The sequence below is a fragment of the Anthonomus grandis genome, unplaced genomic scaffold, assembly GCF_022605725.1.
Source record: "Anthonomus grandis grandis unplaced genomic scaffold, icAntGran1.3 ctg00000489.1, whole genome shotgun sequence".
In the NCBI taxonomy this organism is placed as follows: Eukaryota; Metazoa; Arthropoda; class Insecta; order Coleoptera; family Curculionidae; genus Anthonomus; species Anthonomus grandis.
The window spans coordinates 36924-63985 of record NW_026088514.1 but is presented as its reverse complement, the minus strand read 5'-3'; the positions used below and the strand labels follow the sequence as shown (position 1 = coordinate 63985).

The following is a 27062-nucleotide window of genomic DNA, read 5'->3' as shown; positions in this document are numbered from 1 at the left end:
CTAGATTACGAAAACACCGGGTTATAACAGGATCCGAGCAGAACTAAGGGAATGAGAGCACTTTGAAAAACCTGAAAAAGTCGTTTTCGACGTCCGTTTTTGAGGTCAAAAATGGGCATCAAAAATGCCATTTCTCGGCTATCGTAAGAGCTACGACCTTGCGGATAGTCTCGTTGGATTCAGAATGACGAAACTAAGACAAAACCGTCGGAATTTTCCCAATAGCTTCCATAGAAGCCGAGATATCGACCTTCAAAGTTTGGGTTTTTTCATTTTTCAGGTATACCCCCCCGTATCGAATTTTTTCACCAAAAATTGATTTTTTTCGAAATCAAACTAAGTATACCAGCGTGTTATTTGGGTCACCTAGATTACGAAAACACCGGGTTATAACAGGATCCGAGCAGAACTAAGGGAATGAGAGCACTTTGAAAATCCTGAAAAAGTCGTTTTCGACGTCCGTTTTTGAGGCCAAAAACGGGCATCAAAAATGCCATATCTCGGCTATCGTAAGAGCTACGACCTTGCGGATGGTCTCGTTAAATTCAGAATGACGAAACTAAGACAAAACCGTTGGCATTTTCCCGATAGCTCCCATAGAAGCCGAGATATCGACCTTCAAAATTTGGGTTTTTTCATTTTTCAGGTATACCCCCCCGTATCGAATTTTTTCACCAAAAATTGATTTTTTTCGAAATCAAACTAAGTATACCAGCGTGTTATTTGGGTCACCTAGATTACGAAAACACCGGGTTATAACAGGATCCGAGCAGAACTAAGGGAATGAGAGCACTTTGAAAAACCTGAAAAAGTCGTTTTCGACGTCCGTTTTTGAGGTCAAAAATGGGCATCAAAAATGCCATTTCTCGGCTATCGTAAGAGCTACGACCTTGCGGATAGTCTCGTTGGATTCAGAATGACGAAACTAAGACAAAACCGTCGGAATTTTCCCAATAGCTTCCATAGAAGCCGAGATATCGACCTTCAAAGTTTGGGTTTTTTCATTTTTCAGGTATACCCCCCCGTATCGAATTTTTTCACCAAAAATTGATTTTTTTCGTAATCAAACTAAGTATACCAGCGTGTTATTTGGGTCACCTAGATTACGAAAACACCGGGTTATAACAGGATCCGAGCAGAACTAAGGGAATGAGAGCACTTTGAAAATCCTGAAAAAGTCGTTTTCGACGACCGTTTTTGAGGCCAAAAATGGGCATCAAAAATGCCATATCTCGGCTATCGTAAAAGCTACGACCTTGCGGATGGTTTCGTTGGATTCAGAATGACGAAACTAAGACAAAACCGTTGGAATTTTCCCGATAGCTCCCATAGAAGCCGAGATATCAACCTTCAAAGTTTGGGTCTTTTCATTTTTCGGGTATACCCCCCCCGTATCGAATTTTTTCACCAAAAATTGATTTTTTTCGAAATCAAACTAAGTATACCAGCGTGTTATTTGGGTCACCTAGATTACGAAAACACCGGGTTATAACAGGATCCGAGCAGAACTAAGGGAATGAGAGCACTTTGAAAATCCTGAAAAAGTCGTTTTCGACGTCCGTTTTTGAGGCCAAAAATGGGCATCAAAAATGCCATATCTCGGCTATTGTAAGAGCTACGACCTTGCGGATGGTCTCGTTAAATTCAGAATGACGAAACTAAGACAAAACCGTTGGCATTTTCCCGATAGCTCCCATAGAAGCCGAGATATCGACCTTCAAAGGTTTTTTTTTTCTGGTTTCTGGTTTTTTCATTTTTCGGGTATACCCCCCCGTATCGAATTTTTTCACCAAAAATTGATTTTTTTCGAAATCAAACTAAGTATACCAGCGTGTTATTTGTGTAACGTTTAGTTTTCTTAATATTTTATATGTTTTTTAGGAATTTCGAGGGAAATTAAAATCACCTGTTTTTCAGTCTTCAGTGTTTATATTGGTCTTGCCGTTCTTTACCGTTCTATGTACAGATTAAAAAGGGAGGGGGGAGAGCCCCCTCATGCGCTTTTATAACTCACAATTGCCAACCAAATAAAACTAAATATTCCTATAAAAATAACTATTTACATTAAGCAAGGTTTACATTAAAAACTAAAGGCAAACATGTATGAAGTTATAAGTTACAATAAATGGTGGAGGCGCTAGAAAACATTTTACTTTACAATTTGGGTCACCTCGATTACGAAAACACCGGGTTATAACAGGATCCGAGCAGAACTAAGGGAATGAGAGCACTTTGAAAATCCTGAAAAAGTCGTTTTCGACGTCCGTTTTTGAGGCCAAAAATGGGCATCAAAAATGCCATATCTCGGCTATCGTAAGAGCTACGACCTTGCGGATGGTTTCGTGGGATTCAGAATGACGAAACTAAGACAAAACCGCTGGAATTTTCCCGATAGCTCCCATAGATGCCGAGATATCGACCTTCAAAATTTGGGTTTTTTCATTTTTCGGGTATACCCCCCCGTATCGAGTTTTTTCACCAAAAATTGATTTTTTTCGAAATCAAACTAAGTATACCAGCGTGTTATTTGGGTCACCTCGATTACGAAAACACCGGGTTATAACAGGATCCGAGCAGAACTAAGGGAATGAGAGCACTTTGAAAATCCTGAAAAAGTCGTTTTCGACGTCCGTTTTTTAGGCCAAAAATGGGCATCAAAAATGCCATATCTCGGCTATCGTAAGAGCTACGACCTTGCGGATGGTTTCGTGGGATTCAGAATGACGAAACTAAGACAAAACCGCTGGAATTTTCCCGATAGCTCCCATAGATGCCGAGATATCGACCTTCAAAATTTGGGTTTTTTCATTTTTCGGGTATACCCCCCCGTATCGAGTTTTTTCACCAAAAATTGATTTTTTTCGAAATCAAACTAAGTATACCAGCGTGTTATTTGGGTCACCTCGATTACGAAAACACCGGGTTATAACAGGATCCGAGCAGAACTAAGGGAATGAGAGCACTTTGAAAATCCTGAAAAAGTCGTTTTCGACGTCCGTTTTTTAGGCCAAAAATGGGCATCAAAAATGCCATATCTCGGCTATCGTAAGAGCTACGACCTTGCGGATAGTCTCGTTTGATTCAGAATGACGAAACTAAGACAAAACCGTTGGAATTTTCCCGATAGCTCCCATAGAAGCCGAGATATCGACCTTCAAAGTTTGGGTTTTTTCATTTTTCGGGTATACCCCCCCGTATCGAATTTTTTCACCAAAAATTGATTTTTTTCGAAATCAAACTAAGTATACCAGCGTATTATTTGGGTCACCTAGATTACGAAAACACCGGGTTATAACAGGATCCGAGCAGAACTAAGGGAATGAGAGCACTTTGAAAAACCTGAAAAAGTCGTTTTCGACGTCCGTTTTTTAGGCCAAAAATGGGCATCAAAAATGCCATATCTCGGCTATAGTAAGAGCTACGACCTTGCGGATGGTTTCGTTGGATTCAGAATGACGAAACTAAGACAAAACCGTTGGAATTTTTCCGATAGCTCCCATAGAAGCCGAGATATCGACCCTCAAAGTTTGGGTTTTTTCATTTTTCGGGTATACCCCCCCGTATCGAATTTTTTCACCAAAAATTGATTTTTTTCGAAATCAAACTAAGTATACCAGCGTGTTATTTGGGTCACCTAGATTACGAAAACACCGGGTTATAACAGGATCCGAGCAGAACTAAGGGAATGAGAGCACTTTGAAAATCCTAAAAAAGTCGTTTTCGACGTCCGTTTTTTAGGCCAAAAATGGGCATCAAAAATGCCATATCTCGGCTATAGTAAGAGCTACGACCTTGCGGATGGTTTCGTTGGATTCAGAATGACGAAACTAAGACAAAACCGTTGGAATTTTTCCGATAGCTCCCATAGAAGCCGAGATATCGACCTTCAAAGTTTGGGTTTTTTCATTTTTCGGGTATACCCCCCCGTATCGAATTTTTTCACCAAAAATTGATTTTTTTCGAAATCAAACTAAGTATACCAGCGTGTTATTTGGGTCACCTAGATTAGAAAACACCGGGTTATAACAGGATCCGAGCTGAACTAAGGGAATGAGAGCACTTTGAAAATCCTGAAAAAGTCGTTTTCGACGTCCGTTTTTGAGGCCAAAAATGGGCATCAAAAATGCCATATCTCGGCTATCGTAAAAGCTACGACCTTGCGGATGGTCTCGTTGAATTCAGAATGACGAAACTAAGACAAAACCGTTGGAATTTTCCCGATAGCTCCCATAGAAGCCGAGATATCGACCTTCAAAGTTTGGGTTTTTTCATTTTTCGGGTATACCCCCCCGTATCGAATTTTTTCACCAAAAATTGATTTTTTTCGAAATCAAACTAAGTATACCAGCGTGTTATTTGGGTCACCTAGATTACGAAAACACCGGGTTATAACAGGATCCGAGCAGAACTAAGGGAATGAGAGCACTTTGAAAATCCTAAAAAAGTCGTTTTCGACGTCCGTTTTTTAGGCCAAAAATGGGCATCAAAAATGCCATATCTCGGCTATAGTAAGAGCTACGACCTTGCGGATGGTTTCGTTGGATTCAGAATGACGAAACTAAGACAAAACCGTTGGAATTTTTCCGATAGCTCCCATAGAAGCCGAGATATCGACCTTCAAAGTTTGGGTTTTTTCATTTTTCGGGTATACCCCCCCGTATCGAATTTTTTCACCAAAAATTGATTTTTTTCGAAATCAAACTAAGTATACCAGCGTGTTATTTGGGTCACCTAGATTAGAAAACACCGGGTTATAACAGGATCCGAGCTGAACTAAGGGAATGAGAGCACTTTGAAAATCCTGAAAAAGTCGTTTTCGACGTCCGTTTTTGAGGCCAAAAATGGGCATCAAAAATGCCATATCTCGGCTATCGTAAAAGCTACGACCTTGCGGATGGTCTCGTTGAATTCAGAATGACGAAACTAAGACAAAACCGTTGGAATTTTCCCGATAGCTCCCATAGAAGCGGAGATATCGACCTTCAAAGTTTGGGTTTTTTCATTTTTCGGGTATACCCCCCGTATCGAATTTTTTCACCAAAAATTGATTTTTTTCGAAATCAAACTAAGTATACCAGCGTGTTATTTGGGTCACCTAGATTACGAAAACACCGGGTTATAACAGGATCCGAGCAGAACTAAGGGAATGAGAGCTTTTTGAAAATCCTGAAAAAGTCGTTTTCGACGTCCGTTTTTGAGGCCAAAAATGGGCATCAAAAATGCCATATCTCAACTATCGTAAGAGCTACGACCTTGCGGATGGTCTCGTTGAATTCAGAATGACGAAACTAAGACAAAACCGTGGGAATTTTCCCGATAGCTCCCATAGAAGCGGAGATATCGACCTTCAAAATTTGGGTTTTTTCATTTTTCAGGTATACCCCCCCGTATCGAATTTTTTCACCAAAAATTGATTTTTTTCGAAATCAAACTAAGTATACCAGCGTGTTATTTGGGTCACCTAGATTACGAAAACACCGGGTTATAACAGGATCCGAGCAGAACTAAGGAAATGAGAGCACTTTGAAAAACCTGAAAAAGTCGTTTTCGACGTCCGTTTTTTAGGTTAAAAATGGGCATCAAAAATGCCATATCTCGGCTATCGTAAGAGCTACGACCTTGCGGATGGTCTCGTTAAATTCAGAATGACGAAACTAAGACAAAACCGTCGGAATTTTCCTGATAGCTCCCATAGAAGCTGAGATATCGACCTTCAAAGTTTGGATTTTTTCATTTTTCGGGTATACCCCCCCGTATCGAGTTTTTTCACCAAAAACTGATTTTTTTCAAAATCAAACTAAGTATACCAGCGTGTTATTTGGGTCACCTAGATTACGAAAACACCGGGTTATAACAGGATCCGAGCAGAACTAAGGGAATGAGAGCACTTTGAAAATCCTGAAAAAGTCGTTTTCGACGTCCGTTTTTGAGGCAAAAATGGGCATCAAAAATGACATATCTCAACTATCGTAAGAGCTACGACCTTGCGGATGGATTCGTGGGATTCAGAATGACGAAACTAAGACAAAACCGCTGGAATTTTCCCGATAGCTCCCATAGATGCCGAGATATCGACCTTCAAAATTTGGGTTTTTTCATTTTTCGGGTATACCCCCCCGTATCGAATTTTTTCACCAAAAATTGATTTTTTTCGAAATAAAACTAAGTATACCAGCGTGTTATTTGGGTCACCTAGATTACGAAAACACCGGGTTATAACAGGATCCGAGCAGAACTAAGGGAATGAGAGCACTTTGAAAATCCTGAAAAAGTCGTTTTCGACGTCCGTTTTTGAGGCCAAAAATGGGCATCAAAAATGCCATATCTCGGCTATCGTAAGAGCTACGACCTTGCGGATGGTCTCGTTAAATTCAGAATGACGAAACTAAGACAAAACCGTTGGAATTTTCCCGATAGCTCCCATAGAAGCCGAGATATCGACCTTCAAAGTTTGGGTTTTTTCATTTTTCAGGTATACCCCCCCGTATCGAATTTTTTCACCAAAAATTGATTTTTTTCGAAATCAAACTAAGTATACCAGCGTGTTATTTGGGTCACCTAGATTACGAAAACACCGGGTTATAACAGGATCCGAGCAGAACTAAGGGAATGAGAGCACTTTGAAAATCCTGAAAAAGTCGTTTTCGACGTCCGTTTTTGAGGCCAAAAATGGGCATCAAAAATGCCATATCTCGGCTATCGTAAGAGCTACGACCTTGCGGATAGTCTCGTTGGATTCAGAATGACGAAACTAAGACAAAACCGTCGGAATTTTCCTGATAGCTCCCATAGAAGCTGAGATATCGACCTTCAAAGTTTGGATTTTTTCATTTTTCGGGTATACCCCCCCCCGTATCGAGTTTTTTCACCAAAAACTGATTTTTTTCAAAATCAAACTAAGTATACCAGCGTGTTATTTGGGTCACCTAGATTACGAAAACACCGGGTTATAACAGGATCCGAGCAGAACTAAGGGAATGAGAGCACTTTGAAAATCCTGAAAAAGTCGTTTTCGACGTCCGTTTTTGAGGCCAAAAATGGGCATCAAAAATGCCATATCTCGGCTATCGTAAGAGCTACGACCTTGCGGATGGTTTCGTTGGATTCAGAATGACGAAACTAAGACAAAACCATTGGAATTTTCCCGATAGCTCCCATAGAAGCCGAGATATCGACCCTCAAAGTTTGGGTTTTTTCATTTTTCGGGTATACCCCCCCCGTATCGAATTTTTTCACCAAAAATTGATTTTTTTCGAAATCAAACTAAGTATACCAGCGTATTATTTGGGTCACCTAGATTACGAAAACACCGGGTTATAACAGGATCCGAGCAGAACTAAGGGAATGAGAGCACTTTGAAAATCCTGAAAAAGTCGTTTTCGACGTCCGTTTTTGAGGCCAAAAATGGGCATCAAAAATGCCATATCTCGGCTATCGTAAGAGCTAGGACATTGCGGATGGTCTCGTTGGATTCAGAATGACGAAACTAAGACAAAACCGTTGGAATTTTCCCGATGGCTGCCATAGAAGCCGAGATATAGACCTTCAAAGTTTGGGTTTTTTCATTTTTCGGGTATACCCCCCCGTATCGAATTTTCTCACCAAAAATTGATTTTTTTCGAAATCAAACTAAGTATACCAGCGTGTTATTTGGGTCACCTAGATTACGAAAACACCGGGTTATAACAGGATCCGAGCAGAACTAAGGGAATGAGAGCACTTTGAAAATCCTGAAAAAGTCGTTTTCGACGTCCGTTTTTGAGGCCAAAAATGGGCATCAAAAATGCCATATCTCGGCTATCGTAAGAGCTAGGACATTGCGGATGGTCTCGTTGGATTCAGAATGACGAAACTAAGACAAAACCGTCGGAATTTTCCTGATAGCTCCCATAGAAGCTGAGATATCGACCTTCAAAGTTTGGATTTTTTCATTTTTCGGGTATACCCCCCCCGTATCGAGTTTTTTCACCAAAAACTGATTTTTTTCAAAATCAAACTAAGTATACCAGCGTATTATTTGGGTCACCTAGATTACGAAAACACCGGGTTATAACAGGATCCGAGCAGAACTAAGGGAATGAGAGCACTTTGAAAATCCTGAAAAAGTCGTTTTCGACGTCCGTTTTTGAGGCCAAAAATGGGCATCAAAAATGCCATATCTCGGCTATCGTAAGAGCTAGGACATTGCGGATGGTCTCGTTGGATTCAGAATGACGAAACTAAGACAAAACCGTCGGAATTTTCCTGATAGCTCCCATAGAAGCTGAGATATCGACCTTCAAAGTTTGGGTTTTTTCATTTTTCGGGTATACCCCCCCGTATCGAATTTTTTCACCAAAAATTGATTTTTTTCGAAATCAAACTAAGTATACCAGCGTATTATTTGGGTCACCTAGATTACGAAAACACCGGGTTATAACAGGATCCGAGCAGAACTAAGGGAATGAGAGCACTTTGAAAATCCTGAAAAAGTCGTTTTCGACGTCCGTTTTTGAGGCCAAAAATGGGCATCAAAAATGCCATATCTCGGCTATCGTAAGAGCTAGGACATTGCGGATGGTCTCGTTGGATTCAGAATGACGAAACTAAGACAAAACCGTCGGAATTTTCCTGATAGCTCCCATAGAAGCTGAGATATCGACCTTCAAAGTTTGGGTTTTTTCATTTTTCGGGTATACCCCCCCGTATCGAATTTTTTCACCAAAAATTGATTTTTTTCGAAATCAAACTAAGTATACCAGCGTATTATTTGGGTCACCTAGATTACGAAAACACCGGGTTATAACAGGATCCGAGCAGAACTAAGGGAATGAGAGCACTTTGAAAATCCTGAAAAAGTCGTTTTCGACGTCCGTTTTTGAGGCCAAAAATGGGCATCAAAAATGCCATATCTCGGCTATCGTAAGAGCTAGGATATTGCGGATGGTCTCGTTGGATTCAGAATGACGAAACTAAGACAAAACCGTTGGAATTTTCCCGATGGCTGCCATAGAAGCCGAGATATAGACCTTCAAAGTTTGGGTTTTTTCATTTTTCGGGTATACCCCCCCGTATCGAATTTTCTCACCAAAAATTGATTTTTTTCGAAATCAAACTAAGTATACCAGCGTGTTATTTGGGTCACCTAGATTACGAAAACACCGGGTTATAACAGGATCCGAGCAGAACTAAGGGAATGAGACCACTTTGAAAATCCTGAAAAAGTCGTTTTCGACGTCCGTTTTTGAGGTCAAAAATGGGCATCAAAAATGCCATATCTCGGCTATCGTAAGAGCTAGGACATTGCGGATGGTCTCGTTGGATTCAGAATGACGAAACTAAGACAAAACCGTCGGAATTTTCCTGATAGCTCCCATAGAAGCTGAGATATCGACCTTCAAAGTTTGGATTTTTTCATTTTTCGGGTATACCCCCCCCGTATCGAGTTTTTTCACCAAAAACTGATTTTTTTCAAAATCAAACTAAGTATACCAGCGTGTTATTTGGGTCACCTAGATTACGAAAACACCGGGTTATAACAGGATCCGAGCAGAACTAAGGGAATGAGAGCACTTTAAAAATCCTGAAAAAGTCGTTTTCGACGTCCGTTTTTGAGGCCAAAAATGGGCATCAAAAATGCCATATCTCGGCTATCGTAAGAGCTGCGACCTTGCGGATGGTCTCGTTGAATTCAAAATGACGAAACTAAGACAAAACCATTGGAATTTTCCCGATAGCTCCCATAGAAGCCGAGATATCGACCCTCAAAGTTTGGGTTTTTTCATTTTTCGGGTATACCCCCCCGTATCGAATTTTTTTCACCAAAAATTGATTTTTTTCGAAATCAAACTAAGTATACCAGCGTATTATTTGGGTCACCTAGATTACGAAAACACCGGGTTATAACAGGATCCGAGCAGAACTAAGGGAATGAGAGCACTTTGAAAATCCTGAAAAAGTCGTTTTCGACGTCCGTTTTTGAGGCCAAAAATGGGCATCAAAAATGCCATATCTCGGCTATCGTAAGAGCTAGGACATTGCGGATGGTCTCGTTGGATTCAGAATGACGAAACTAAGACAAAACCGTTGGAATTTTCCCGATAGCTCCCATAGAAGCCGAGATATCAACCTTCAAAGTTTGGGTCTTTTCATTTTTAGGGTATACCCCCCCCGTATCGAATTTTTTCACCAAAAATTGATTTTTTTCGAAATCAAACTAAGTATACCAGCGTGTTATTTGGGTCACCTAGATTACGAAAACACCGGGTTATAACAGGATCCGAGCAGAACTAAGGGAATGAGAGCACTTTGAAAATCCTGAAAAAGTCGTTTTCGACGTCCGTTTTTGAGGCAAAAATGGGCATCAAAAATGACATATCTCAACTATCGTAAGAGCTACGACCTTGCGGATGGATTCGTGGGATTCAGAATGACGAAACTAAGACAAAACCGCTGGAATTTTCCCGATAGCTCCCATAGATGCCGAGATATCGACCTTCAAAATTTGGGTTTTTTCATTTTTCGGGTATACCCCCCCGTATCGAATTTTTTCACCAAAAATTGATTTTTTTCGAAATAAAACTAAGTATACCAGCGTGTTATTTGGGTCACCTAGATTACGAAAACACCGGGTTATAACAGGATGCGAGCAGAACTAAGGGAATGAGAGCACTTTGAATATCCTAAAAAAGTCGTTTTCGACGTCCGTTTTTGAGGCCAAAAATGGGCATCAAAAATGCCATATCTCGGCTATCGTAAGAGCTGCGACCTTGCGGATGGTCTCGTTGAATTCAAAATGACGAAACTAAGACAAAACCGTCGGAATTTTCCCGATAGCTCCCATAGAAGCCGAGATATCGACCTTCAAAGTTTGGGTTTTTTCATTTTTCGGGTATACCCCCCCGTATCGAATTTTTTCACCAAAAATTGATTTTTTTCGAAATCAAACTAAGTATACCAGCGTGTTATTTGGGTCACCTAGATTACGAAAACACCGGGTTATAACAGGATCCGAGCAGAACTAAGGGAATGAGAGCACTTTGAAAATCCTAAAAAAGTCGTTTTCGACGTCCGTTTTTGAGGCCAAAAATGGGCATCAAAAATGCCATATCTCGGCTATCGTAAGAGCTGCGACCTTGCGGATGGTCTCGTTGAATTCAAAATGACGAAACTAAGACAAAACCGTCGGAATTTTCCCGATAGCTCCCATAGAAGCCGAGATATCGACCTTCAAAGTTTGGGTTTTTTCATTTTTCGGATATACCCCCCCGTATCGAATTTTTTCACCAAAAATTGATTTTTTTCAAAATCAAACTAAGTATACCAGCGTGTTATTTGGGTCACCTAGATTACGAAAACACCGGGTTATAACAGGATCCGAGCAGAACTAAGGGAATGAGAGCACTTTGAAAATCCTGAAAAAGTCGTTTTCGACGTCCGTTTTTGAGGCCAAAAATGGGCATCAAAAATGCCATATCTCGGCTATCGTAAGAGCTACGACCTTGCGGATGGTCTCGTTAAATTCAGAATGACGAAACTAAGACAAAACCGTTGGAATTTTCCCGATAGCTCCCATAGAAGCCGAGATATCGACCTTCAAAGTTTGGGTTTTTTCATTTTTCAGGTATACCCCCCCGTATCGAATTTTTTCACCAAAAATTGATTTTTTTCGAAATCAAACTAAGTATACCAGCGTGTTATTTGGGTCACCTAGATTACGAAAACACCGGGTTATAACAGGATCCGAGCAGAACTAAGGGAATGAGAGCACTTTGAAAATCCTGAAAAAGTCGTTTTCGACGTCCGTTTTTGAGGCCAAAAATGGGCATCAAAAATGCCATATCTCGGCTATCGTAAGAGCTACGACCTTGCGGATAGTCTCGTTGGATTCAGAATGACGAAACTAAGACAAAACCGTCGGAATTTTCCTGATAGCTCCCATAGAAGCTGAGATATCGACCTTCAAAGTTTGGATTTTTTCATTTTTCGGGTATACCCCCCCCCGTATCGAGTTTTTTCACCAAAAACTGATTTTTTTCAAAATCAAACTAAGTATACCAGCGTGTTATTTGGGTCACCTAGATTACGAAAACACCGGGTTATAACAGGATCCGAGCAGAACTAAGGGAATGAGAGCACTTTGAAAATCCTGAAAAAGTCGTTTTCGACGTCCGTTTTTGAGGCCAAAAATGGGCATCAAAAATGCCATATCTCGGCTATCGTAAGAGCTACGACCTTGCGGATGGTTTCGTTGGATTCAGAATGACGAAACTAAGACAAAACCATTGGAATTTTCCCGATAGCTCCCATAGAAGCCGAGATATCGACCCTCAAAGTTTGGGTTTTTTCATTTTTCGGGTATACCCCCCCGTATCGAATTTTTTCACCAAAAATTGATTTTTTTCGAAATCAAACTAAGTATACCAGCGTATTATTTGGGTCACCTAGATTACGAAAACACCGGGTTATAACAGGATCCGAGCAGAACTAAGGGAATGAGAGCACTTTGAAAATCCTGAAAAAGTCGTTTTCGACGTCCGTTTTTGAGGCCAAAAATGGGCATCAAAAATGCCATATCTCGGCTATCGTAAGAGCTAGGACATTGCGGATGGTCTCGTTGGATTCAGAATGACGAAACTAAGACAAAACCGTTGGAATTTTCCCGATGGCTGCCATAGAAGCCGAGATATAGACCTTCAAAGTTTGGGTTTTTTCATTTTTCGGGTATACCCCCCCGTATCGAATTTTCTCACCAAAAATTGATTTTTTTCGAAATCAAACTAAGTATACCAGCGTGTTATTTGGGTCACCTAGATTACGAAAACACCGGGTTATAACAGGATCCGAGCAGAACTAAGGGAATGAGAGCACTTTGAAAATCCTGAAAAAGTCGTTTTCGACGTCCGTTTTTGAGGCCAAAAATGGGCATCAAAAATGCCATATCTCGGCTATCGTAAGAGCTAGGACATTGCGGATGGTCTCGTTGGATTCAGAATGACGAAACTAAGACAAAACCGTCGGAATTTTCCTGATAGCTCCCATAGAAGCTGAGATATCGACCTTCAAAGTTTGGATTTTTTCATTTTTCGGGTATACCCCCCCCCGTATCGAGTTTTTTCACCAAAAACTGATTTTTTTCAAAATCAAACTAAGTATACCAGCGTATTATTTGGGTCACCTAGATTACGAAAACACCGGGTTATAACAGGATCCGAGCAGAACTAAGGGAATGAGAGCACTTTGAAAATCCTGAAAAAGTCGTTTTCGACGTCCGTTTTTGAGGCCAAAAATGGGCATCAAAAATGCCATATCTCGGCTATCGTAAGAGCTAGGACATTGCGGATGGTCTCGTTGGATTCAGAATGACGAAACTAAGACAAAACCGTCGGAATTTTCCTGATAGCTCCCATAGAAGCTGAGATATCGACCTTCAAAGTTTGGGTTTTTTCATTTTTCGGGTATACCCCCCCGTATCGAATTTTTTCACCAAAAATTGATTTTTTTCGAAATCAAACTAAGTATACCAGCGTATTATTTGGGTCACCTAGATTACGAAAACACCGGGTTATAACAGGATCCGAGCAGAACTAAGGGAATGAGAGCACTTTGAAAATCCTGAAAAAGTCGTTTTCGACGTCCGTTTTTGAGGCCAAAAATGGGCATCAAAAATGCCATATCTCGGCTATCGTAAGAGCTAGGACATTGCGGATGGTCTCGTTGGATTCAGAATGACGAAACTAAGACAAAACCGTCGGAATTTTCCTGATAGCTCCCATAGAAGCTGAGATATCGACCTTCAAAGTTTGGGTTTTTTCATTTTTCGGGTATACCCCCCCGTATCGAATTTTTTCACCAAAAATTGATTTTTTTCGAAATCAAACTAAGTATACCAGCGTATTATTTGGGTCACCTAGATTACGAAAACACCGGGTTATAACAGGATCCGAGCAGAACTAAGGGAATGAGAGCACTTTGAAAATCCTGAAAAAGTCGTTTTCGACGTCCGTTTTTGAGGCCAAAAATGGGCATCAAAAATGCCATATCTCGGCTATCGTAAGAGCTAGGATATTGCGGATGGTCTCGTTGGATTCAGAATGACGAAACTAAGACAAAACCGTTGGAATTTTCCCGATGGCTGCCATAGAAGCCGAGATATAGACCTTCAAAGTTTGGGTTTTTTCATTTTTCGGGTATACCCCCCCGTATCGAATTTTCTCACCAAAAATTGATTTTTTTCGAAATCAAACTAAGTATACCAGCGTGTTATTTGGGTCACCTAGATTACGAAAACACCGGGTTATAACAGGATCCGAGCAGAACTAAGGGAATGAGACCACTTTGAAAATCCTGAAAAAGTCGTTTTCGACGTCCGTTTTTGAGGTCAAAAATGGGCATCAAAAATGCCATATCTCGGCTATCGTAAGAGCTAGGACATTGCGGATGGTCTCGTTGGATTCAGAATGACGAAACTAAGACAAAACCGTCGGAATTTTCCTGATAGCTCCCATAGAAGCTGAGATATCGACCTTCAAAGTTTGGATTTTTTCATTTTTCGGGTATACCCCCCCCGTATCGAGTTTTTTCACCAAAAACTGATTTTTTTCAAAATCAAACTAAGTATACCAGCGTGTTATTTGGGTCACCTAGATTACGAAAACACCGGGTTATAACAGGATCCGAGCAGAACTAAGGGAATGAGAGCACTTTAAAAATCCTGAAAAAGTCGTTTTCGACGTCCGTTTTTGAGGCCAAAAATGGGCATCAAAAATGCCATATCTCGGCTATCGTAAGAGCTGCGACCTTGCGGATGGTCTCGTTGAATTCAAAATGACGAAACTAAGACAAAACCATTGGAATTTTCCCGATAGCTCCCATAGAAGCCGAGATATCGACCCTCAAAGTTTGGGTTTTTTCATTTTTCGGGTATACCCCCCCGTATCGAATTTTTTCACCAAAAATTGATTTTTTTCGAAATCAAACTAAGTATACCAGCGTATTATTTGGGTCACCTAGATTACGAAAACACCGGGTTATAACAGGATCCGAGCAGAACTAAGGGAATGAGAGCACTTTGAAAATCCTGAAAAAGTCGTTTTCGACGTCCGTTTTTGAGGCCAAAAATGGGCATCAAAAATGCCATATCTCGGCTATCGTAAGAGCTAGGACATTGCGGATGGTCTCGTTGGATTCAGAATGACGAAACTAAGACAAAACCGTTGGAATTTTCCCGATAGCTCCCATAGAAGCCGAGATATCAACCTTCAAAGTTTGGGTCTTTTCATTTTTAGGGTATACCCCCCCCGTATCGAATTTTTTCACCAAAAATTGATTTTTTTCGAAATCAAACTAAGTATACCAGCGTGTTATTTGGGTCACCTAGATTACGAAAACACCGGGTTATAACAGGATCCGAGCAGAACTAAGGGAATGAGAGCACTTTAAAAATCCTGAAAAAGTCGTTTTCGACGTCCGTTTTTGAGGCCAAAAATGGGCATCAAAAATGCCATATCTCGGCTATCGTAAGAGCTGCGACCTTGCGGATGGTCTCGTTGAATTCAAAATGACGAAACTAAGACAAAACCGTCGGAATTTTCCCGATAGCTCCCATAGCAGCTGAGATATCGACCTTTAAAGTTTGGGTTTTTTCATTTTTCGGGTATACCCCCCCGTATCGAATTTTTTCACCAAAAATTGATTTTTTTCGAAATCAAACTAAGTATACCAGCGTGTTATTTGGGTCACCTAGATTACGAAAACACCGGGTTATAACAGGATCCGAGCAGAACTAAGGGAATGAGAGCACTTTGAAAATCCTGAAAAAGTCGTTTTCGACGTCCGTTTTTGAGGCCAAAAATGGGCATCAAAAATGCCATATCTCGGCTATCGTAAGAGCTACGACCTTGCGGATGGTTTCGTGGGATTCAGAATGACGAAACTAAGACAAAACCGTCGGAATTTTCCCGATAGCTCCCATAGAAGCTAAGATATCGACCTTTAAAGTTTGGGTTTTTTCATTTTTCGGGTATACCCCCCCGTATCGAATTTTTTCACCAAAAATTGATTTTTTTCGAAATCAAACTAAGTATACCAGCGTGTTATTTGGGTCACCTAGATTACGAAAACACCGGGTTATAACAGGATCCGAGCAGAACTAAGAGAATGAGAGCACTTTGAAAATCCTGAAAAAGTCGTTTTCGACGTCCGTTTTTGAGGCCAAAAATGGGCATCAAAAATGCCATATCTCGGCTATCGTAAGAGCTACGACCTTGCGGATGGTTTCGTGGGATTCAGAATGACGAAACTAAGACAAAACCGCTGGAATTTTCCCGATAGCTCCCATAGATGCCGAGATATCGACCTTCAAAATTTGGGTTTTTTCATTTTTCGGGTATACCCCCCCGTATCGAATTTTTTCACCAAAAATTGATTTTTTTCGAAATCAAACTAAGTATACCAGCGTGTTATTTGGGTCACCTAGATTATGAAACACCGGGTTATAACAGGATCCGAGCAGAACTAAGGGAATGAGAGCACTTTGAAAATCCTAAAAAAGTCGTTTTCGACGTCCGTTTTTGAGGCCAAAAATGGGCATCAAAAATGCCATATCTCGGCTATCGTAAGAGCTGCGACCTTGCGGATGGTCTCGTTAAATTCAAAATGACGAAACTAAGACAAAACCGTCGGAATTTTCCCGATAGCTCCCATAGAAGCCGAGATATCGACCTTCAAAGTTTGGGTTTTTTTATTTTTCGGGTATACCGCCCCGTATCGAATTTTTTCACCAAAAATTGATTTTTTTCGATATTAAACTAAGTATACCAGCGTGTTATTTGGGTCACCTCGATTACGAAAACACCGGGTTATAACAGGATCCGAGCAGAACTAAGGGAATGAGAGCACTTTGAAAATCCTAAAAAAGTCGTTTTCGCCGTCCGTTTTTAAGCCAAAAAATGGGCATCAAAAATGCCATATCTCGGCTATCGTAAGAGCTAGGACCTTGCGGATGGTCTCGTTGGATTCAGAATGACGAAACTAAGACAAAACCGTTGGAGTTTTCCCGATGGCTGCCATAGAAGCCGAGATATAGACCTTCAAAGTTTGGGTTTTTTCATTTTTCGGGTATACCCTCCCGTATCGAATTTTTTCACCAAAAATTGATTTTTTTCGAAATCAAACTAAGTATACCAGCGTGTTATTTGAGTCACCTAGATTACGAAAACACCGGGTTATAACAGGATCCGAGCAGAACTAAGGGAATGAGAGCACTTTGAAAATCCTGAAAAAGTCGTTTTCGACGTCCGTTTTTGAGGCCAAAAATGGGCATCAAAAATGCCATATCTCGGCTATCGTAAAAGCTACGACCTTGCGGATGGTCTCGTTGAATTCAGAATGACGAAACTAAGACAAAACCGTTGGAATTTTCCCGATAGCTCCCATAGAAGCCGAGATATCGACCTTCAAAGGTTTTTTTTTTCTGGTTTCTGGTTTTTTCATTTTTCGGGTATACCCCCCCGTATCGAATTTTTTCACCAAAAATTGATTTTTTTCGAAATCAAACTAAGTATACCAGCGTGTTATTTGGGTCACCTAGATTATGAAAACACCGGGTTATAACAGGTTCCGAGCAGAACTAAGGGAATGAGAGCACTTTGAAAATCCTAAAAAAGTCGTTTTCGACGTCCGTTTTTGAGGCCAAAAATGGGCATCAAAAATGCCATATCTCGGCTATCGTAAGAGCTGCGACCTTGCGGATGGTCTCGTTAAATTCAAAATGACGAAACTAAGAGAAAACCGTCGGAATTTTCCCGATAGCTCCCATAGAAGCCGAGATATCGACCTTCAAAGTTTGGGTTTTTTTATTTTTCGGGTATACCGCCCCGTATCGAATTTTTTCACCAAAAATTGATTTTTTTCGATATTAAACTAAGTATACCAGCGTATTATTTGGGTCACCTAGATTACGAAAACACCGGGTTATAACAGGATCCGAGCAGAACTAAGGGAATGAGAGCACTTTGAAAATCCTGAAAAAGTCGTTTTCGACGTCCGTTTTTGAGGCTAAAAATGGGCATCAAAAATGCCATATCTCGGCTATTGTAAGAGCTACGACCTTGCGGATGGTTTCGTGGGATTCAGAATGACGAAACTAAGACAAAACCGCTGGAATTTTCCCGATAGCTCCCATAGATGCCGAGATATCGACCTTCAAAGTTTGGGTTTTTTCATTTTTCAGGTATACCCCCCCGTATCGAATTTTTTCACCAAAAACTGATTTTTTTCAAAATCAAACTAAGTATACCAGCGTGTTATTTGAGTCACCTAGATTACGAAAACACCGGGTTATAACAGGATCCGAGCAGAACTAAGGGAATGAGAGCACTTTGAAAATCCTGAAAAAGTCGTTTTCGACGTCCGTTTTTGAGGCCAAAAATGGGCATCAAAAATGCCATATCTCGGCTATCGTAAAAGCTACGACCTTGCGGATGGTCTCGTTGAATTCAGAATGACGAAACTAAGACAAAACCGTTGGAATTTTCCCGATAGCTCCCATAGAAGCCGAGATATCGACCTTCAAAGGTTTTTTTTTTCTGGTTTCTGGTTTTTTCATTTTTCGGGTATACCCCCCCGTATCGAATTTTTTCACCAAAAATTGATTTTTTTCGAAATCAAACTAAGTATACCAGCGTGTTATTTGTGTAACGTTTAGTTTTCTTAATATTTTATATGTTTTTTAGGAATTTCGAGGGAAATTAAAATCACCTGTTTTTCAGTCTTCAGTGTTTATATTGGTCTTGCCGTTCTTTACCGTTCTATGTACAGATTAAAAAGGGAGGGGGGAGAGCCCCCTCATGCGCTTTTATAACTCACAATTGCCAACCAAATAAAACTAAATATTCCTATAAAAATAACTATTTACATTAAGCAAGGTTTACATTAAAAACTAAAGGCAAACATGTATGAAGTTATAAGTTACAATAAATGGTGGAGGCGCTAGAAAACATTTTACTTTACAATTTGGGTCACCTCGATTACGAAAACACCGGGTTATAACAGGATCCGAGCAGAACTAAGGGAATGAGAGCACTTTGAAAATCCTGAAAAAGTCGTTTTCGACGTCCGTTTTTGAGGCCAAAAATGGGCATCAAAAATGCCATATCTCGGCTATTGTAAGAGCTACGACATTGCGGATGGTCTCGTTGGATTCAGAATGACGAAACTAAGACAAAACCGTCGGAATTTTCCCCATAGCTTCCATAGAAGCCGAGATATCGACCTTCAAAGTTTGGGTTTTTTCATTTTTCAGGTATACCCCCCCCGTATCGAATTTTTTCACCAAAAACTGATTTTTTTCAAAATCAAACTAAGTATACCAGCGTGTTATTTGAGTCACCTAGATTACGAAAACACCGGGTTATAACAGGATCCGAGCAGAACTAAGGGAATGAGAGCACTTTGAAAATCCTGAAAAAGTCGTTTTCGACGTCCGTTTTTGAGGCCAAAAATGGGCATCAAAAATGCCATATCTCGGCTATCGTAAGAGCTACGACCTTGCGGATGGTTTCGTGGGATTCAGAATGACGAAACTAAGACAAAACCGCTGGAATTTTCCCGATAGCTCCCATAGATGCCGAGATATCGACCTTCAAAATTTGGGTTTTTTCATTTTTCGGGTATACCCCCCCGTATCGAATTTTTTCACCAAAAATTGATTTTTTTCGAAATCAAACTAAGTATACCAGCGTGTTATTTGGGTCACCTAGATTACGAAAACACCGGGTTATAACAGGATCCGAGCAGAACTAAGGGAATGAGAGCACTTTGAAAATCCTGAAAAAGTCGTTTTCGACGTCCGTTTTTTAGGCCAAAAATGGGCATCAAAAATGCCATATCTCGGCTATCGTAAGAGCTACGACCTTGCGGATAGTCTCGTTTGATTCAGAATGACGAAACTAAGACAAAACCGTTGGAATTTTCCCGATAGCTCCCATAGAAGCCGAGATATCGACCTTCAAAGTTTGGGTTTTATCATTTTTCGGGTATACCCCCCCGTATCGAATTTTTTCACCAAAAATTGATTTTTTTCGAAATCAAACTAAGTATACCAGCGTGTTATTTGGGTCACCTAGATTACGAAAACACCGGGTTATAACAGGATCCGAGCAGAACTAAGGGAATGAGAGCACTTTAAAAAACCTGAAAAAGTCGTTTTCGACGTCCGTTTTTTAGGCCAAAAATGGGCATCAAAAATGCCATATCTCGGCTATAGTAAGAGCTACGACCTTGCGGATGGTTTCGTTGGATTCAGAATGACGAAACTAAGACAAAACCGTTGGAATTTTTCCGATAGCTCCCATAGAAGCCGAGATATCGACCCTCAAAGTTTGGGTTTTTTCATTTTTCGGGTATACCCCCCCGTATCGAATTTTTTCACCAAAAATTGATTTTTTTCGAAATCAAACTAAGTATACCAGCGTGTTATTTGGGTCACCTAGATTAGAAAACACCGGGTTATAACAGGATCCGAGCTGAACTAAGGGAATGAGAGCACTTTGAAAATCCTGAAAAAGTCGTTTTCGACGTCCGTTTTTGAGGCCAAAAATGGGCATCAAAAATGCCATATCTCGGCTATCGTAAAAGCTACGACCTTGCGGATGGTCTCGTTGAATTCAGAATGACGAAACTAAGACAAAACCGTTGGAATTTTCCCGATAGCTCCCATAGAAGCCGAGATATCGACCTTCAAAGTTTGGGTTTTTTCATTTTTCGGGTATACCCCCCCGTATCGAATTTTTTCACCAAAAATTGATTTTTTTCGAAATCAAACTAAGTATACCAGCGTGTTATTTGGGTCACCTAGATTACGAAAACACCGGGTTATAACAGGATCCGAGCAGAACTAAGGGAATGAGAGCATTTTGAAAATCCTAAAAAAGTCGTTTTCGACGTCCGTTTTTGAGGCCAAAAATGGGCATCAAAAATGCCATATCTCGGCTATCGTAAGAGCTGCGACCTTGCGGATGGTTTCGTGGGATTCAGAATGACGAAACTAAGACAAAACCGCTGGAATTTTCCCGATAGCTCCCATAGATGCCGAGATATCGACCTTCAAAATTTGGGTTTTTTCATTTTTCGGGTATACCCCCCCGTATCGAATTTTTTCACCAAAAATTGATTTTTTTCGAAATAAAACTAAGTATACCAGCGTGTTATTTGGGTCACCTAGATTACCAAAACACCGGGTTATAACAGGATCCGAGCAGAACTAAGGGAATGAGAGCACTTTGAAAATCCTAAAAAAGTCGTTTTCGACGTCCGTTTTTGAGGCCAAAAATGGGCATCAAAAATGCCATATCTCGGCTATCGTAAGAGCTACGACCTTGCGGATAGTCTCGTTGGATTCAGAATGACGAAACTAAGACAAAACCGTCGGAATTTTCCTGATAGCTCCCATAGAAGCTGAGATATCGACCTTCAAAGTTTGGATTTTTTCATTTTTCGGGTATACCCCCCCCGTATCGAGTTTTTTCACCAAAAACTGATTTTTTTCGAAATAAAACTAAGTATACCAGCGTGTTATTTGGGTCACCTAGATTACGAAAACACCGGGTTATAACAGGATGCGAGCAGAACTAAGGGAATGAGAGCACTTTGAATATCCTAAAAAAGTCGTTTTCGACGTCCGTTTTTGAGGCCAAAAATGGGCATCAAAAATGCCATATCTCGGCTATCGTAAGAGCTGCGACCTTGCGGATGGTCTCGTTGAATTCAAAATGACGAAACTAAGACAAAACCGTCGGAATTTTCCCGATAGCTCCCATAGAAGCCGAGATATCGACCTTCAAAGTTTGGGTTTTTTCATTTTTCGGGTATACCCCCCCGTATCGAATTTTTTCACCAAAAATTGATTTTTTTCGAAATCAAACTAAGTATACCAGCGTGTTATTTGGGTCACCTAGATTACGAAAACACCGGGTTATAACAGGATCCGAGCAGAACTAAGGGAATGAGAGCACTTTGAAAATCCTAAAAAAGTCGTTTTCGACGTCCGTTTTTGAGGCCAAAAATGGGCATCAAAAATGCCATATCTCGGCTATTGTAAGAGCTGCGACCTTGCGGATGGTCTCGTTGAATTCAAAATGACGAAACTAAGACAAAACCGTCGGAATTTTCCCGATAGCTCCCATAGAAGCCGAGATATCGACCTTCAAAGTTTGGGTTTTTTCATTTTTCGGGTATACCCCCCCGTATCGAATTTTTTCACCAAAAATTGATTTTTTTCGAAATCAAACTAAGTATACCAGCGTGTTATTTGGGTCACCTAGATTACGAAAACACCGGGTTATAACAGGATCCGAGCAGAACTAAGGGAATGAGAGCACTTTGAAAATCCTGAAAAAGTCGTTTTCGACGTCCGTTTTTGAGGCCAAAAATGGGCATCAAAAATGTCATATCTCGGCTATCGTAAGAGCTACGACCTTGCGGATGGTCTCGTTAAATTCAGAATGACGAAACTAAGACAAAACCGTTGCAATTTTCCCGATAGCTCCCATAGAAGCCGAGATATCGACCTTCAAAGTTTGGGTTTTTTCATTTTTCAGGTATACCCTCCCCCGTATCGAGTTTTTTCACCAAAAACTGATTTTTTTCAAAATCAAACTAAGTATACCAGCGTGTTATTTGGGTCACCTAGATTACGAAAACACCGGGTTATAACAGGATCCGAGCAGAACTAAGGGAATGAGAGCACTTTGAAAATCCTAAAAAAGTCGTTTTCGACGTCCGTTTTTGAGGCCAAAAATGGGCATCAAAAATGCCATATCTCGGCTATCGTAAGAGCTGCGACCTTGCGGATGGTCTCGTTGAATTCAAAATGACGAAACTAAGACAAAACCGTCGGAATTTTCCCGATAGCTCCCATAGAAGCCGAGATATCGACCTTCAAAGTTTGGGTTTTTTCATTTTTCGGGTATACCCCCCCGTATCGAATTTTTTCACCAAAAATTGATTTTTTTCGAAATCAAACTAAGTATACCAGCGTGTTATTTGGGTCACCTAGATTACGAAAACACCGGGTTATAACAGGATCCGAGCAGAACTAAGGGAATGAGAGCACTTTGAAAATCCTGAAAAAGTCGTTTTCGACGTCCGTTTTTGAGGCCAAAAATGGGCATCAAAAATGCCATATCTCGGCTATCGTAAGAGCTACGATTTCAGAATGACGAAACTAAGACAAAACCGTTGGAATTTTCCCGATAGCTCCCATAGAAGCCGAGATATCGACCTTCAAAGTTTGGGTTTTTTCATTTTTCAAGTATACCCCCCCGTATCGAATTTTTTCACCAAAAATTGATTTTTTTCGAAATCAAACTAAGTATACCAGCGTGTTATTTGGGTCACCTAGATTACGAAAACACCGGGTTATAACAGGATCCGAGCAGAACTAAGGGAATGAGAGCACTTTGAAAATCCTGAAAAAGTCGTTTTCGACGTCCGTTTTTGAGGCCAAAAATGGGCATCAAAAATGCCATATCTCGGCTATCGTAAGAGCTACGACCTTGCGGATGGTCTCGTTAAATTCAGAATGACGAAACTAAGACAAAACCGTTGCAATTTTCCCGATAGCTCCCATAGAAGCCGAGATATCGACCTTCAAAGTTTGGGTTTTTTCATTTTTCAGGTATACCCCCCCGTATCGAATTTTTTCACCAAAAATTGATTTTTTTCGAAATCAAACTAAGTATACCAGCGTGTTATTTGGGTCACCTAGATTACGAAAACACCGGGTTATAACAGGATCCGAGCAGAACTAAGGGAATGAGAGCACTTTGAAAATCCTGAAAAAGTCGTTTTCGACGTCCGTTTTTGAGGCCAAAAATGGGCATCAAAAATGCCATATCTCGGCTATCGTAAGAGCTACGACCTTGCGGATGGTTTCGTTGGATTCAGAATGATGAAACTAAGACAAAACCGTTGGAATTTTCCCGATAGCTCCCATAGAAGCCGAGATATCGACCTTCAAAGTTTGGGACTTTTCATTTTTCGGGTATACCCCCCCGTATCGAATTTTTTCACCAAAAATTGATTTTTTTCAAAATCAAACTAAGTATACCAGCGTGTTATTTGGGTCACCTAGTTTACGAAAACACCGGGTTATAACAGGATCCGAGCAGAACTAAGGGAATGAGAGCACTTTGAAAATCCTGAAAAAGTCGTTTTCGACGTCCGTTTTTGAGGCCAAAAATGGGCATCAAAAATGCCATATCTCGGCTATCGTAAGAGCTGCGACCTCCGTATCGAATTTTTTCACCAAAAATTGATTTTTTTCGAAATCAAACTAAGTATACCAGCGTGTTATTTGGGTCACCTAGATTACGAAAACACCGGGTTATAACAGGATCCGAGCAGAACTAAGGATATGAGAGCACTTTGAAAATCCTGAAAAAGTCGTTTTCGACGTCCGTTTTTGAGGCCAAAAATGGGCATCAAAAATGCCATATCTCGGCTATCGTAAGAGCTACGACCTTGCGGATGGTTTCGTTGGATTCAGAATGATGAAACTAAGACAAAACCGTTGGAATTTTCCCGATAGCTCCCATAGAAGCCGAGATATCGACCTTCAAAGTTTGGGTCTTTTCATTTTTCGGGTATACCCCCCCCGTATCGAATTTTTTCACCAAAAATTGATTTTTTTCGAAATCAAACTAAGTATACCAGCGTGTTATTTGGGTCACCTAGATTACGAAAACACCGGGTTATAACAGGATCCGAGCAGAACTAAGGGAATGAGAGCACTTTGAAAATCCTGAAAAAGTCGTTTTCGACGTCCGTTTTTGAGGCCAAAAATGGGCATCAAAAATGCCATATCTCGGCTATCGTAAGAGCTACGACCTTGCGGATAGTCTCGTTGGATTCAGAATGACGAAACTAAGACAAAACCGTCGGAATTTTCCCGATAGCTCCCATAGAAGCTGAGATATCGACCTTCAAAGTTTGGATTTTTTCATTTTTCGGGTATACCCCCCCGTATCGAATTTTTTCACCAAAAATTGATTTTTTTCGAAATCAAACTAAGTATACCAGCGTGTTATTTGGGTCACCTAGATACGGGGGGGTATCAAATTTTTTCACAAAAAACTGATTTTTTTCAAAATCAAACTAAGTATACCAGCGTGTTATTTGAGTCACCTAGATTACGAAAACACCGGGTTATAACAGGATTCGAGCAGAACTAAGGGAATGAGAGCACTTTGAAAATCCTGAAAAAGTCGTTTTCGACGTCCGTTTTTGAGGCCAAAAATGGGCATCAAAAATGCCATATCTCGGCTATCGTAAAAGCTACGACCTTGCCGATGGTCTCGTTGAATTCAGAATGACGAAACTAAGACAAAACCGTTGGAATTTTCCCGATAGCTCCCATAGAAGCCGAGATATCGACCTTCAAAGTTTGGGTCTTTTCATTTTTCGGGTATACCCCCCCCCCGTATCGAATTTTTTCACCAAAAATTGATTTTTTTCGAAATAAAACTAAGTATACCAGCGTGTTATTTGGGTCACCTAGATTACGAAAACACCGGGTTATAACAGGATCCGAGCAGAACTAAGGATATGAGAGCACTTTGAAAATCCTGAAAAAGTCGTTTTCGACGTCCGTTTTTGAGGCCAAAAATGGGCATCAAAAATGCCATATCTCGGTTATCGTAAGAGCTACGACCTTGCGGATGGTTTCGTTGGATTCAGAATGATGAAACTAAGACAAAACCGTTGGAATTTTCCCGATAGCTCCCATAGAAGCCGAGATATCGACCTTCAAAGTTTGGGTCTTTTCATTTTTCGGGTATACCCCCCCGTATCGAATTTTTTCACCAAAAATTGATTTTTTTCAAAATCAAACTAAGTATACCAGCGTGTTATTTGGGTCACCTAGATTACGAAAACACCGGGTTATAACAGGATCCGAGCAGAACTAAGGGAATGAGAGCACTTTGAAAATCCTAAAAAAGTCGTTTTCGACGTCCGTTTTTGAGGCCAAAAATGGGCATCAAAAATGCCATATCTCGGCTATCGTAAGAGCTGCGACCTCCGTATCGAATTTTTTCACCAAAAATTGATTTTTTTCGAAATCAAACTAAGTATACCAGCGTGTTATTTGGGTCACCTAGATACGGGGGGGTATCGAATTTTTTCACCAAAAACTGATTTTTTTCAAAATCAAACTAAGTATACCAGCGTGTTATTTGAGTCACCTAGATTACGAAAACACCGGGTTATAACAGGATTCGAGCAGAACTAAGGGAATGAGAGCACTTTGAAAATCCTGAAAAAGTCGTTTTCGACGTCCGTTTTTGAGGCCAAAAATGGGCATCAAAAATGCCATATCTCGGCTATCGTAAAAGCTACGACCTTGCCGATGGTCTCGTTGAATTCAGAATGACGAAACTAAGACAAAACCGTTGGAATTTTCCCGATAGCTCCCATAGAAGCCGAGATATCGACCTTCAAAGTTTGGGTTTTTTCATTTTTCGGGTATACCCCCCCGTATCGAATTTTTTCACCAAAAATTGATTTTTTTCGAAATCAAACTAAGTATACCAGCGTGTTATTTGGGTCACCTAGATTACGAAAACACCGGGTTATAACAGGATCCGAGCAGAACTAAGGGAATGAGAGCACTTTGAAAATCCTGAAAAAGTCGTTTTCGACGTCCGTTTTTGAGGCCAAAAATGGGCATCAAAAATGCCATATCTCGGCTATCGTAAAAGCTACGACCTTGCGGATGGTCTCGTTGAATTCAGAATGACGAAACTAAGACAAAACCGTTGGAATTTTCCCGATAGCTCCCATAGAAGCCGAGATATCGACCTTCAAAGTTTGGGTTTTTTCATTTTTCGGGTATACCTCCCCGTATCGAATTTTTTCACCAAAAATTGATTTTTTTTGAAATCAAACTAAGTATACCAGCGTGTTATTTGGGTCACCTAGATTACGAAAACACCGGGTTATTACAGGATCCGAGCAGAACTAAGGGAATGAGAGCACTTTGAAAATCCGGAAAAAGTCGTTTTCGACGTCCGTTTTTGAGGCCA

At 40.5% G+C, this 27062-nt stretch overlaps 1 long non-coding RNA gene across 3 annotated transcripts in view; it reads right to left on the bottom strand.

The window, feature by feature from the left end:
- Positions 1-11105: 11105 nt before the first annotated feature.
- Positions 11106-27062, bottom strand: part of LOC126749657 (uncharacterized) — a 32417-nt gene continuing 16460 nt past the window's right edge. For 2 of the 3 annotated variants that reach the window (XR_007665233.1, XR_007665234.1), the window contains exon 3: positions 11106-11322. This is a non-coding gene — a long non-coding RNA (uncharacterized LOC126749657). Of the gene's footprint in view, positions 11323-25899; positions 26057-27062 lie in introns of all 3 variants that reach the window. The other variant, XR_007665232.1, reaches the window with a different exon arrangement.